A 15,379-nucleotide genomic window follows, 5' to 3' on the forward strand; every position below is an offset into this window, starting at 1 on the left:
TATTTAGTGGAAAACTTTCTAGAGAAGGGAAAGAAGTTGTGTGCAGCCTTCATGGATTTGGAGAAAGCATATGACAGAGTGGATATATAATGAATGTAGAAAATATTGAGAATATATGGAGTAAATGGGAAGCTGTTGAATGCTGTGGAGAGTATGTACCAGGGTGCTAAGGCTGCAGTGTATGTGTGGATGGTGAACTGATTGAATTTTTCTAGCTGAATGTTGGATTGAAATAGGGATGTGACGTGTCTCCATGGTTGTTCAGTCTGTTTACGTATGGGATCATAAAAGAGATACAAGGTAGGGCAGTGGATGTGGAATGGCCCTAATGAGAGAGGACAGTGTTTCGAAACTTCTTGTACTGTTGTTTGCAGATGAATCTGTGCTGTTAAAACCATGGAGAACTGAAAGGTTTTGTGAATGAGTTTGAGAGGGTGTTTATGAAACGGAATCTAAAGGTGAATGTAGACAAGAGTAAAGGTATGGTTTTCGAGATTAGTGAAGTCACTGAAAGCACAGTAAGGATAGATGATAAGGAAATGGAAAATGTGAGTGCATTTAAGTACTTGCGTAGTGTGATGAGCAAGGATGGAAGGTTGGAGGATGAAGCGCTTGAAAGGGTACAACACAGAAGAAATGTCGCTGGTTCTTTGAAAGCAGTGATTAGGAACAGGGAAGTGAGCATGGAAGTAAAAAAAAAGTCACTGCTTGATAATATTGTGATACGAACTCAGAAATATTGAAGCGAAGCTTGGACCTTGTTGGAAGAACACAAATAAATAGTGAGAGTGGCAGAAACAAGTTATTTGAGAGGAGGAAGTGTTGTTACATGGAGAAACCGACTGACAAATGACGAAGTGAACGAGCATTGTGGTGTGGAGGTCGATGTGATAGAAAGTGTTAGGAGAAATACAATGAGGTGATTTGGCCATGTGGAGAGGATGGAGAGTGAAAGACTAACCAGGAGAGTGTATGTGAGTGAAGTGGAGAAGAGGAGAGGCAGGGGGAAGCCGAGGATGAGATGGAGGGATGGAGATGAGAGGTATATTAGAGAGGGGTGCGTGGGCTGGGGGAATGGCAGTGCAATGGTAGGGGACACGGCGACATTCAGGGGATTTGTTTGTGGCCACCCGTTACGGGATTAAGCCGTCTGGCAATGGAATATATATATATATATATATATATATATATATATATATATATATGTACATCTATCTATCTATCTATATATATATATATATATATATATATATATATATATATATATGTACATCTATCTATCTATCTATCTATATATATATGGACCCTCTGTGGTACAGTCGTAAAGTGTGCTTTTTCGTACACTGAAGAACGAAGGTTCGTGCCCCGCCAGGGTAATAAACTTTGGGAGAGCTTTTCTGGCCACGTGCTGCATTGCCGGACACAAGGGGTGTTGTGGTTGAACCAGTGTCGCATACTATAGAGTATGTTTGCACCCAATCGGCTTGCGAGGGCCGTTTACACTTGGTTCACAGACTAAACACACGTCCAAAGCCACTCCAAAATTACAATCACGCTCACAAACATTTCTTACCCTACATACAATCTCTACCAGGCAGACAGCCTAAGCCACTAGGTAGAGATACATTGGCTACTGTATATCGTCCCTGCTTCGGTAGGGATAGGCTGGTCCTGCAGTGGACCTCAACGGCTGCTGCAGATATATATATATATATATATATATATATATATATATATATATATATATATGTGTGTGTGTGTGTGTATGTATGAATGTATTAGTGTATATATGTATATATATCTATATCTGTCTACTTATCTATCTATCTACAGTATATCTATCTATATCTGGCTATCTATCTATCCATCTATCTATCTATCTATCTATCTATCTATCTATATATATATATATATATATATATATATATATATATATATATCATCATCATCCATTTGCGTATCTACTGTAGGACCAGCCTATCCCAACCGAAGTGGGGACAATGCAGCCTATGTATCTCTACCAAGTTCCTTAGGCTGTCTGGTAAAGACTGTATGTAGGGTGAGAAGTGTTTGTGTGATTGTAATGTTGGAGCGGTTTTGGATGTGGAGGTAGTCTGTGAACCAAGTGAAATCGGCCCACGCATGCCGTCTGGGTGCAAGCATACTTTATAATATACGTCACTGGTTCAACCACAGCATCCCTAATGTCTACCAAAGCAGTACGTGGCTGGGTGAATACTCCCAAAGTTTATTATCCTGGCGGGAAGCGAACCCTGGCTTTCCTATGTAAGAAGATACACACTCTACCAAAGAGGCTCCATATATATATATATATATATATATATCAGCCGTGGCTCAGTGGGTTAGAGCGCTCCTCTCTGACCGAAGGGTCGGAGGATCGAATCCACCCACGGGTCATTGATAGCCATCAGGAAGGGCATCCGATCATAAAATGCTACACGTTCCAGTTCAAAAGTCCTCTACCCAGGGGCAACGCCTTAGCCCTTCAGGGATACCAGGCGTAACACCAAGTTATATAATATATATATATATATATATATATATATATATATATATATATATATATATATATATATATATATATGGAGCCTCTGTGGTAAAGTGTGCGTTTTCATACACTGAAGAACGAGGGTTCGCGCCCGGCAAGGGTAATAAACTTTGGGAGCGTTCTTCTGGCCACGTACTGCATTGGTGGACATCAGGGGTGCTGTGGTTGAACCAGTGTTGCATACTATAAAGTATGCTTGCACCCAGTCTTTCGCTGGCCGATTACACTTGGTTCACAGACTACACACACATCCAAAGCCACTCCAACACTACAATACACTTGCAAGCATTTCACACCCTACATACAATCTCTACCAGACAGCCTAAGCCACTTGGTAGAGATACATTGGCTGTATCGCCCCCGCTTCGGTTGGGATAGGCCGGTCCTGCAGTGGACACTCAAACGGCTGATATATCTATATAGATATATAGATATATATATATATATATATATATATATATATATATATATATATATATATATATATATATATATATATATATATATAAAGAAGAAATTACAGCAGTGGAAAGTGAAGAGTCTGAAGTTAAGGGGAACAACAGTGACGAGAAAGTTACAGTAGACAAAAGTAAGGAGCTTGAAGGTAGAGCGAGTTACAGTATGGAACAAGTGGAACAAAAGAAAATGAAGAAACTGAAACTATAACAACTAACAGTGAAAAATAACAGTTACAACACAGGAAAGTCAAGAAACTGATAATAACATGGTATATAGTGGTGAATTTTGCCTGTGGAGTTGGATCGAACCCCCCCCCCAAAAAAAAAAAAAAAAATGGACATAATTCACAGGGTTGAATTCACTTAAGAACGAGACTGACACTGGATGGTACACCGAGATATTGTGAAGATTTCGGCGCTGGCGTTGACAAGGCCTGGACAAATAATACTTCGAGATTGCTGGAATACTGAAGAGGTAAATGAAACTTTTTTTGTTTTGTTTTTTAATCATGTTATGCCACCGGGGGAGAAAGACGACTCACACACCCGTAAGTCTTCACGCTGTAGAGCTGTCTAGGTTCAGCATTTCGTTTCTTGCAACGCTAAGGCTGTTGAGGAATTTTACATGTAAGTTCATTTCCTTCCACTGTAGGAGACACAGGTAATGCATACATATGAATGGCTTCGAGAAAGAGCAGTGAACCAGGGCCGTTGGATGATATTAGGATCGTGGACTGGAGTGTATATATATATATATATATATATATATATATATATATATATATATATATATATATATATATATATATATATATATATATATATATATATATATATATCTTTCTTATCTAACTGTGAAGATGTTATAATTATAACCAATATTATCTCTGTCCAATGAAGACTGTAGGTTTCATAGTATATTATTCTTTGTTTCAGCACATGAATTAGCTGTATAGCAGTTAAAGAGGGCACAGTCTATTGACTTACTTTGTTGGGTGTGGAGGGAATGTCCGTCTTTGATTTGAGCAATGACGTCAGGCATCCTGCCGCCCCGTGTCTCTGGCAGTAGGCAGGTGGCGAGGCCGGCCACCATTGATAGCCCCCCAAAGACAACTGACGTCATCCATGGGAACACTGGCACCTGTGCAGAGGTTGGAACAATGCTGGCATTATTCAAAGAAACACTGGCACAAGGACAGGGAGAGAAACTTTCGGTGGCATCCGAGGAAACACTGGCACCTGCACTTACTGTAGAGTAGGACACTGCAGGAATACGCCACCCTTTAAGGAAGACCCTACCGTCACTTCTACTCTCTGGGGAAGGACCGTGAAGGGAAGGTATAAAGACAACTGCCTGTTACACATAAATACCAAAGCTTCTGCCTTTCCCAGACTGAAGAGGTGTCGAAACTCGGTTTTCATAATGTCCCTTATCAAAGTAGTGTATGGTTCCATGAAAATAATGGTGGCACGTGGATAGGCAAGAGATTTCAGTTGTCCAGCCACTTGTGCCTTTATGTTTCCTGGGCTTTGATTTCACATCAACCGGGGATGCCCAGAAACTTTGGCAGTTTAAGTGTATTGTGCAGTTTTAGACAATATCGCTCCACTTTCTAGCTGAATAATTTTGAAAAACTTCATCCCAAAAAAAGAATCTTAAAAACACATTTACTTTCCTTGTTATTAATTGTAATGAAGGTAATCAATACTAACTCTCCATTTGTATTGAACCTGCATGTCATGTGTGGTTGCGAAAGAAAAGCAACACAAGAATAGAGGGAACAAGCTCTTAGTGCTTGCCCCCGAGACATGTACTGAAACCAAACTTGACATGGACCTGCTCAGACATACAGGGTATGCCCATGCAAAATTTCAGCTCAGTCCACAAAGTGCTATGACCTGGAGAGGGCTCCCAATGTCTGGCGAAAAATCATCGACAAAAGTGTGCATGGGTCTCGCACAATTGACTGCACGCGATTAAAACTTAAACCATCACTGTCAGCTCGTTGTTCCGCATCTTTTGAGGAGTGGCACATCGAAATCCGAGGGGGTCAGAGGTGGACAGACATGCACATGGACAACACATAGTTGCATTGTAACACTGATATAATGTTTGAGACATATTGCTTAAGTGCCGTGAAGACAATGCATAATTACGTTTTTTTTAATGCTTTTTCATCGCATATTCTGCACACAGAAGCAGATTTTATTTTCAGAGAGTAATGAATAAACTCATTGTTAAATGCCTGTGATATGACGTCGTTACTCTCGTCCTGTGAACCAGGTTTCAAGGCATTCTACATAATCTTTAAATCAGAGACAAGTATCCTATATCCGGCCTAAATGCGTATCTGAAGAAGCAATAGATGTCATGTGTTCGTTAATAGCGTTCTGCTGTATGCATGCTGTAACTTTTTTTTTTTTAAATAAACTCTTCAGTTTAAGAGCGCCAGCACATTATGACGGGTCCCTAGCTCACTGAAAAAAAAACCGCTAGTGTCCATAGACCTCATTTACTAGAAGCAAAAGACGACAAGATGTGTGCTCATTCTGGTCAGTCTGCCATTAAGGAGAGAGACTGGCCCGTTTACCAGTATGCCGTTTCAGATGGTGTTACGAACTACACTTAAAACTAGCATCTTTGGATGCTGACTCTTCTAACATACATCCAGAGAATTATAACCTGAACTAAAATCTGGAGCTTTACGCGTCATTTTTGTGATGCTTCAGATGTGCACAATAATAGCCTATTTTATCTCTGGTGAACTGCCCAAATACTGTTTGCGTGTAGTAAACAAACAAACAAACAAAAAAGAGGAATAAAGCGTTCCTTAGTATTGCCGTTATGATGTGGCTCCTCGGCCGCTCAGCACTTGTGTCAGAAGCATCCTCGTTCCTTCTACAGGACAGAAAGGCAGAGTAGTGGCAGAATTATACTTCCATCTTTATTTGAATTATAATTTGTTCTCCATGTGTCTGCGTGATTTAAAATGTTTGTTGTCTATCTGCCACCTCTGGTTAATGTGAGATGATGATGATGATGATGATCATGATCATGATCATGATAAAATGTTGCCACTGTGGCAGAGGAATACAATGAAATATTGCCTATACCAAATGCATATATTTTATGAAGAACAAGAACATGTCTTTCGACTTTTTTTTTTCACAGTGACCATCTTTGGGATTTTTTTTTCCTCATTTCTTCAGGGCAGAACAGAGTGAAATGGATTATTGCAGCGCACTGTCCACCGACCAGGAAGAAGGATTCATGTATCATTTAATACATTACTCGTAAGCAAAAAAAAAAAAAAAAAAAAATCATAGTTATATATCAGCAGTAAGTCTGGGCATCTAAGCCGTCCAGAGTTTTTCTGGATTTCTTTACTAATTTAGCGACTCTGAACTCCGGTCGACAAATGGTATAGATGCAAGATAATGAGAGTTATGGGGTGGAAACTCATGTGTGGCTCTGCTCGTATTTGGTGCAGCTTCATCACATTTCATCAGATTTCCATAGTATATATTTGTGAATATAAACATCAAGTTGGATGTGAATTGTGATAGTGACCTTGAAAATATAAAGGAAGCAGTGTTTCAAGTTCAAGCTGCCTTGACTCTTTACTGCATGTCAGTAATTAAAACAAGAAAGGAAATATTTAACATCCATGGTAACACATATTGCTCGCAACATCCAGAACAAACTTGTGTTTGGTTTTGTTCATGTGTTGTATGTTTTCCTGGACGAAACCTAGCGTAAGAAAAACTATAGCTTCTTGTTGTCTAGTTTGCTGACTGTATTACCGTCACTGATAAGGACATCTGGCCTGAGAAGTGAACTAGAGTGGGAAGAGGTGAGTCTTGTCATGCTGGCAGTTGAAATGACAAATAGTATTACACATTTTAAATGTCCTCAGCAGGATCTCTTCTTCATTGGTATGTAGAAATTTGAAGCGTACTGCAAGTGGTTAACTCTTAGAACACTGAGTTTCAGGCAGCTGAATGGTGAGACATTAACTAAAATACCTAATTTTAACCATTCGTTTTTTAACCAAAGATAGCTCAATTTAAGATACATTCACTTTGAGATGTCTGGACACATTTCGTTGAAAACTCTGTTTCTCAGAGGGAGATACGGGCTGAGGGAGACAATTCCAGAGTTAAATTGAATCATACATGATTTTTTTTTTAAGACAATGAAGAGAGGAAGGAAAAACATAGTAAATAAAAACAAATACTGCATACACTTGATTACAGGTGTCCTCCATACATCAAAAAAGAAATGTAACAGTTGGAGTTGAACTGCTGTACGTTGAAGGTTGAGGGGAAACTATTCTGGGGAGGTGAGCTCCAAGGAGAAGCAGTTCAAGGAATAAAAGAATTTTGATAGGCAGAGGTTCGGCAACATGGCAGTGTGGCAGTCCAGTTGTGAGCGCTGCCAGATACCTGTGTAGCATGGAGGAAGGCGTGGAGAGATTGCACAATGGATGCTGCTTCGTCTGAGCATTTGCCATATACGTATCTGTAACATAATGCAAGATAGACAACATTCCGTCTTACTTGTAAGTGAGTTAGATCATTTGCAGTTGCTGAGTTATTAATCATTCTTAAAGTTTTGTTCTGAATTTTGTCCAGTTGTTTTAGTGCAACCTCTACATCCACCCCACAAGGGTGAGCAATATTCTAGCTGATGTTAAGAAGCGGGAATTGGCAGTTAGGTAGTCCAGATGTTTCTCTGTGTTTCTGGTATTATTCCGTTACATGTCAGAGTTGCCAGTTAGCCTGCTGTGTGTGACTGCAGTTATTCTGCAAGTTATACATAAATTTTTGAGCTCTTTTTCTAATGTTTTATATATGTGATTGTTAAATTATGTAATTTCATTTAAATGTGTATGCTAAATAATTAAGAGTTATACAGTGTAAGAAAAGTCTGGCATGTTTTGGATGTCTCCGAGTTGGTAACTGTTGTAACCGTTGCTCTCTCAGGTATACACTATGGAGTAGTGTATAACACTCTAGAATATTGGATGCTTATATAAGGATGGGGAAGAGATATACGGATGGGGAAGAGACTACTAAGGATTTCAGGGGCAGTGTCCAACTGTTTTTTTTAAATAACGTCTCAACAAAGCGTCGGACAACGATTTAACTTTGGCAGTGCATGTTTGAAACCACGACCTAATTTGTAAAATTATGCTTTTGTACCAAATGTGTATGATTAAGGCATTTATAAGAGTAAATGTAGGGTAAACTTAGCTAAAATCGTCAGAGGCATGTAGCGAGGCTAGCTTCGGTCACGATACAAGCCCCGCCCACAATTCGGAACGTGACGTCGGTGTGACGTAGTAGTAATCACCGACGCAAGTGGCAGTTCTGTCTTTATGTAAGCTGCTTCAGATTCAATGCCTCAGGGTTACTCATATTTCTGAGCTGCGGCTGATTTTTAGAGTGACTGTACATCCCTCCAGACTCCCTATTAGTACATAGTATATGCATTGCCCTCTTACACATATTGTGACGTCAATATGACTTATTCACTTCTGAAGAGTAGTAATCACTGCCTGAGCCGGCGTTCACAATGAACAAGTTTAATAAACCACTGCTCTATGTTACATGCACCGAGCATATAGCAAGGGCCGTATTTTCCATGTAAATGATAAGTAATTTCCTTCGAGTAAATTTTTTTTTTCTGAAACGTTCTTCTCATATAAGGACCATACTGAATCTGTAGTAGGGGTGAAATATTACTTCGGTGTGTGTGTGTGAGAGAGAGAGAGAGAGAGAGAAAGTACAGTATGTGGGGGGGGGGGTTAGAAAGATAGAAATGCCACTTGCGTCGGTGATTACTACTACGTCACACCGACGTCACGTTCCGAATTGTGGGCGGGGATTGTATCGTGACCGAAGCTAGCCTCGCTACATGCCTCTGACGATTTTAGCTAAGTTTACCCTACATTTACTCTTATAAATGCCTTAATCATACACATTTGGTACAAAAGCATAATTTTACAAATTAGGTCGGGGTTTCAAACATGCACTGCCAAAGTTAAATCATTGTCCGACGCTTTGTTGAGACGTTATTTAAAAAAAAAAAAAGTTGGACACTGCCCCTGAAATCCTTAGTAGAGGAGTTTCAGTCAGTCTTCAATTCAGTTTGAGTGTAGTGCCGTGTCAGTGAAGTTTGAATATCATCGGTACTTAGTGAAGTGTTGTTGTCAAGCATTAAGTGTAATTGCAGTGAGTAAAGTTTGTATATCATCGTTACTTGTGAAAACAGTGAAGTGTTGTTGCCAAGCATAAAGTGTAATTGCAGTTAGTAAAGTTTGTATAGCTCTAAAGCCTGCAAAAACAGTGAAGTTGGAAAGCATAAAGTGTCATTATTTGGAAAATAAAGACAGTGAACTTGAGCAGCCAGTGTTTATTTACGACGCCTGAGCTGATCCTGTGTACTGTACACCGAAAGGCTGCCTCTAGGAAGAAAGCTCACTGGGCAATGTCCTTCCAATACTGAACTACTGCTGTTGGAGCCTGTGGGACGGGGACTTAACACTAGTGTCAGGAGTGGGACTGAGTGCTGCAGTGAGTCAAGTCTTCTACATGGAGCAAGGGGATGTGCAGACAATATCCCGAGCTGGGCAGGAGGACGAGGTATCAGTGGCTGCAATCATGAAGCTATTGCAACACAGAAAATGTCCAACTACAAGCACAGAAAAAAGGACTACAGGCAAAAAGTGTCCACTTACAAGCACAAAATGTCCACTTACAAGCACAAAATGTCCACTTACAAGCACAGAGTGAACAACTACAGGCACAATGTCAAGAACAAAAAGAACAATATGAACAACTTCAAGAGGCATTACAGGAGCAACAGAGGGAATTGCAACTAAGGATGCAAATAGAGCTAGATGCTTTCATGGAGGAAATGAAAGAAGAACAGTAACAGCTTAAGGAGGAAGTAGATGCCATGCTAGAACAGCAAAAGTATGAGATATGCAATAATGTGATGGAGTGCAGACAGCATGTAGATGACCAGTTGAAGCAAGTAGATGACCAGTTCAAGCATGTAGATGGCCATTTGAAGATAATTTGTGAGAGAATTGAGGCTGTAGAGAAACATTGCATTGCTGAGCCTCAGGTTAGTATACAGGGAGCATATGAAAAAAGTAGACAGTGTATGGTGGATCTTGACGAATCCCAAGCATGTAAAGTTAGTATTACAGGGTTGAACAATCAGAATGGAGAAGTTTTAAGTCCTGGACTTATATATGATGCCCCAGTTTCTAGGCCTCAAACCAGTGAAGTGCATGGCTATACTGGGGGTCTAATTAAATAGAAACCTCAAGAATTTGATGGCAGAGTATCTTGGGAAGCTTACCGTGCACAGTTTGAGTTACCTGCTGATCAGGATGGTTGGGATGATAGGCAGGGGGCAATGCAGTTTGCTACTAGCCTTAAGGGTGCCGCAGTGGAAATTCTGGGCCAGATGTCAGTAGAGGAGAGGAACAGTTATCAGTCTTTAGTAAAAGTACTGGAGCACAGATACGGGACCAAGTACCAGACAGAAGTTTACAGAGCAAGATTCCAGACCCACGTACGGGCTCAAGGCGAATCCCTACAGCAGCTGGCTCATGACCTGGAGAGTATGGCATACAAGGCGTACCCTGGAGCAGCACCTAACTTGTTGGCTATTCTTCTGAGGGACCAGTTCATCGATGTTCTTGATAGTGTAGAGTTGAAAGTGTAAGTGAAGCAGGCACAACCCAGAAGCATGCAAGAAGCACTAGCCAGGGCTTTAGAATTTGAGTTCTACATCAGCTTCAATACATCCACTTTTCAGGCAGGTAGTAGTGCAGGATTCAAGGCAAGAAAGGGGCACGTACATGAAGTGGAAAATTTTGAAGGAAGGTGCTAGTACTGTTAAAAGCCAGGACAATAAAGAGGACTGCTACAAGTGGATGAGAGAACAGGAGAAGACCAGAGGAGGTTGCTGGTTCTGCAGGAAGCTGGGACACAAGAAGGAGGACTGTTACAAATGGAAGAAGGAGCAAGAACAGAGCAGTGCAAGGAAATCTTCATTTGTAACAAAAGCATGTTGGACATGTAGTGAGGTGGGACACTTTGGTTCTGAGTGTCCAAATTTGAAAAAGGAAGATAACAAGAAGGCTGCAGAAGACCAGAAAGAAGCAGAAAAATAGTGGAGGCTGGTGTTAATGGGCAACCACCAGCTAGCATTTCCCAGGTATCCCCACCATCGAGAAAATGCAAGATAACTGCAATCGACAGTGTGTAAATAGATGGAAGAATAGATGGAAAGAAGTGTTCCCTGGTAATTGATTCAGCCTCAGAGCAGACTTTTGCGAGGCCTGATGTGTTACATCATTGGTATCTGCCTGAGCCATCAATACAATTGTGAGGCATAACTGGACACCACGCAGAACTGAGGGGACATTTGGATGTCCGGACTGAACTGGCAGGGCAAGAGGCCACGCTTTCATTCTATGTAGCCAAAATGGAGGATCCTTGCCTTCTTGGTCTAGACTATCTGATGTCCATGGGATGTAAGCTAGACTTCTGATCCATGAAGTTGAAGGTTCGAGGAAAGTCGATTCCTGTCACAGCAGTGAGACGTACCAATTCTGGTGGTGAGGTAAGGACGCTCTGCACTACAGTTATACCCCCCAAATCAGAACTATTGCTCCAGTGCAAGGTGAGTGGCTCTTTTGACAGTTGTCTATGGGTAGCGAAGCCTGATGTATGGTATAAGATGAAGGCTGGAGTGATGGTGGGGGGAACTTTGGTGGAAACAGGTGCAGGTGAAGTGCCAGTTGTGGTGGCCAATTTCTCCTGCGAGCCACGGAAGATCAATCCGGGAGAAATTGTGGGACTGTGCCAGGCGGTGGACCCTGAGTGGCATCAGAGGAAGGTCTGTAACAGAAGAGTGGTTAACCCTCTGTTGGTGAGGTGGGATTTTAAAACACTGTTAGTGCTGTGGGGTGTTATACACCCCAGGCATATATTTTAATTCTTATTAGGTTTTTAACTATTTTACATGTGTTTCTGTACAATGTACTTTTTAATAGATATTTTAATGCATTTCTGTGACAAAAAACACACTTAATAATACAAAAAATATTTTTCATGTATTTACAAGATGCTACCCAAAAGTTTGAACATTTGCAGTTATGCCTTTTGCCACTAAATAGTCAGCAGCAACCTTTGTGTGTCAGTGTGGCCCCGGCCGTGTCTGTGAGCGGACGTGTTGTTGAGCTACGCTTATTATTTTAACATAATGTGTGGGTGGTTTTGCGGTTTTGCAATGGCATACCAATGGCACAGCAATGTCAAGTCAATGTTGATAGTTTTCTTCGATATCCAAGGGATTGTTCACAAGGAATTCATCCCACCCAGTCAATCTTTAATTGGAAAGTTTTACTGTGAAGTTTTGCAGCGTCTGAGGGAGAACATCCTCTGCAAATGTCCAGAACAGTGGAAGAACAAGGACTGGGTCCTGCATCATGACAATGCTCCCACCACACATCAATTGTTGTCTGGCAGTTCCTGGCTTCCATTAACTTGGTAGTCATTCTCCACCCACCCTATTCACCTGACCTTGCCCCCTGCAATATTTTCCTGTTTCTCAAGCTGAAATTATGACTGAAAGGGCGTCGATTTGACTTGACTGAGGAAAACCAGGCAGAATCACAGGAGGCACTCAAGATCATCACGTCTGAAGCCTTCCAGGGATGCATGGACTCGTGGAAAAAACGCTGGGAGTTGTGTATACATGGCCAAGGGGGCTACTTTGAAGGCAACAGTGAGAACTAGGAGGTAAGGTAACTTATTTTCCTACAACATTCAAATTACTGGAACTTTTGGGTAGCATTTATGTAACAGGTCAACTCCGGAACTGTCTCCCTCTGTCTGTATTTCTTACTTCCTATGATCTCCAAACTTTCAAACACAGTGTGTCCAGGCATCTCGAAATCTTGAGTTTGGCTCTCTTTTGTATAGTTTTTGTTTTTTCTTGGAAGGAACGGTTTGTGGGCTCCTGGCCTTTGGTTCGTTCTTGCTTGCATTAAAAAAAATCAAAAATAACATTTTTCGCATAGTTACTTCACGTACAACAAATCTATATGTAATTTTTTCTGGAATTAACTTATTTTCATTAAGGTAATTAACTCAGGATAATGTTCTTGTCTGTTATTTCTCAAATTAATAATCATAAACAAAATTTTTTCATTCATAAAATCTTACAGTAACCCACGATGCAGTTTTTGTGAGAATACTCCCCTCTGTGGCTAGCAGCAAACTGAATGGGCTAATGAATCAACTCAGTGGATATTTCCAGAAAATTACATAAGGTGGTTGCAGTATCACTGCTTCCACATGTCAGATAATTGTAAGGAAACATTACTTGGGGTGTGCCACACCCCGCTGCTCATGGAGGGTTAAAGAAGACGGGTACCTGCCTGACCATTTACAAGATCTATTTTCAAGGAGTTGCCATTGTTTGGATGGCTCACAAGTGCTGAAGTTGAGGCAGCTGCTGACGAAGCTTGCTGATGCCTTCTTCACCAGAGACCTAGACCTGGGGTGCACTGATCTGGTGGAGCACAGTATTGACACAGGGGACCACCGCCCAATTAAACAGCCAGTGCGGAGGATGGTGCCAGCCCAACGGCAAGAAATGGAGAAGGTGATGAAGAATCTCCAATGTCAAGGAGCGACAGAAAAATCCGCAGTTCTTGGGCATCAACTGTGGTTCTGGTAAGGAAAAAGGATGGTTCAGTAATATGCTGTGCAGATTATCGAGCCCTGAATGAATTGACAGTGAAGGATACATACCCCTTGCCAAGAACTGATGACACCCTGGATGCTTTGTCAGGTGCCAAGTGGTTCTCCACCGTATACATAAAGGCAGGATACCACCGGGTCGTTTTTTTTTTTTATGTGTCCGACTCTGGACATAGACTTCACAGCCTGCTCTCAAGGCCCAGTGGTCCTCCTACATTCCATACACCTCTACATGTCACCACTTCGGCGCTAACACCCATCGTCCATATTGAATACATGCTAGGGCTGTCTCATACAGGACTAGTGTATTGGTATTAGTGGGGGTACTTTTGCGACATGTCGGCGAGTCTTCTGGTAGATCAGTATAGCCTGACTTTATTAAATTCAAATCCTTAAACTGTTCCCTGCCCCAGTGGGGATTTGAACCTGGGTCCTTTAAGACTGCAGGCCACCTCTCTACCAACTGAGCCACTGCCTCCCCCAGGTTACAGAGAAGGACAAGGAGAAAGCAGCCTTTTCATATGGGCGGGGTTTATGTCAGTTTAAGATGATGCCTTTTGGCCTATGCAATGCCCCAGCTACATTTGAGTGTCTAATGGATCACGTACTGGAAGGCCTGCACTGGCAAATGGCTCTCATCTATCTGGACGATGTAATTTTGTCTGGACAGACTTTCGACCAGGAATTGGAGGTGTCAGTGCACCTCAAACTGAACCCTAAGAAGTGCTAATTGTTTCAGAAGGAAGTGAAGTACCAGGGACACACTGTAGGCAAAAGTGGCATCCGTATTGACCCAGAGAAGGTGGCAGCTGTGGGAAACTGGCCTGTTCCAACTTGTGTGAAAGAACTATGGAATTCCTTGGGCATGTGTACCTACTATTGGCATTTTGTCAAGGACTTTGCAATAATAGCTGAACCTCTGCACAAGTTGTTGGGGAAGAGGCAGAAGTTTACTTGGATTGCAATGACTCAGAAGGCCTTCGACGAACTCAAGTGTGTGTTGGCAAGCTCTCCAGTATTGCTGTACCCTGATCAAAGTCAGCCGCGTATCTTGGACCGTGACGCTAGTGACCATGGTATTGGTGGAGTCCTGTCACAGAAGAAGGATGACAAGGAGTATATGGTGGCATATTACGGGAAGAGCTCAGCCCACCAGAGCGGAACTACTGTGTAACCTGTAAGGAGCTCTTGGCTGTGATAAAGAGCCTTGATTTCTTCCATCCCTACTTGTATGAGTCCTACTTAATCATCAGGACAGATCATGTGGCACTCAGGTCCCTGAAGACAAAGAATCCAGAAGGACAACTGGCATGTTGGCTCAGGAAGCTGGACCAGCACAATTATGAGGTGCAGCACCATCCTGGAGGGATATATGGCAATGCTGACAGCCTGAGTCATTGGCCTTGTGACCCAGAGTGCTGGCAGTATTGTAAAAAAAAAAAAAAAGATCATAGTTAGAAATGCAGCCATATTGCAGTGACAGGGCCAGCATCAGATGAAGAAGATTTGAAAAGGATGCAGTTGAAGGATGCAGATATACAACCAGTGCTAGTGTGGC

Source organism: Coenobita brevimanus, chromosome 28, assembly GCF_032717465.1.
Source record: "Coenobita brevimanus isolate Jiangsu-jjx chromosome 28, ASM3271746v2, whole genome shotgun sequence".
In the NCBI taxonomy this organism is placed as follows: domain Eukaryota; kingdom Metazoa; phylum Arthropoda; class Malacostraca; order Decapoda; family Coenobitidae; genus Coenobita; species Coenobita brevimanus.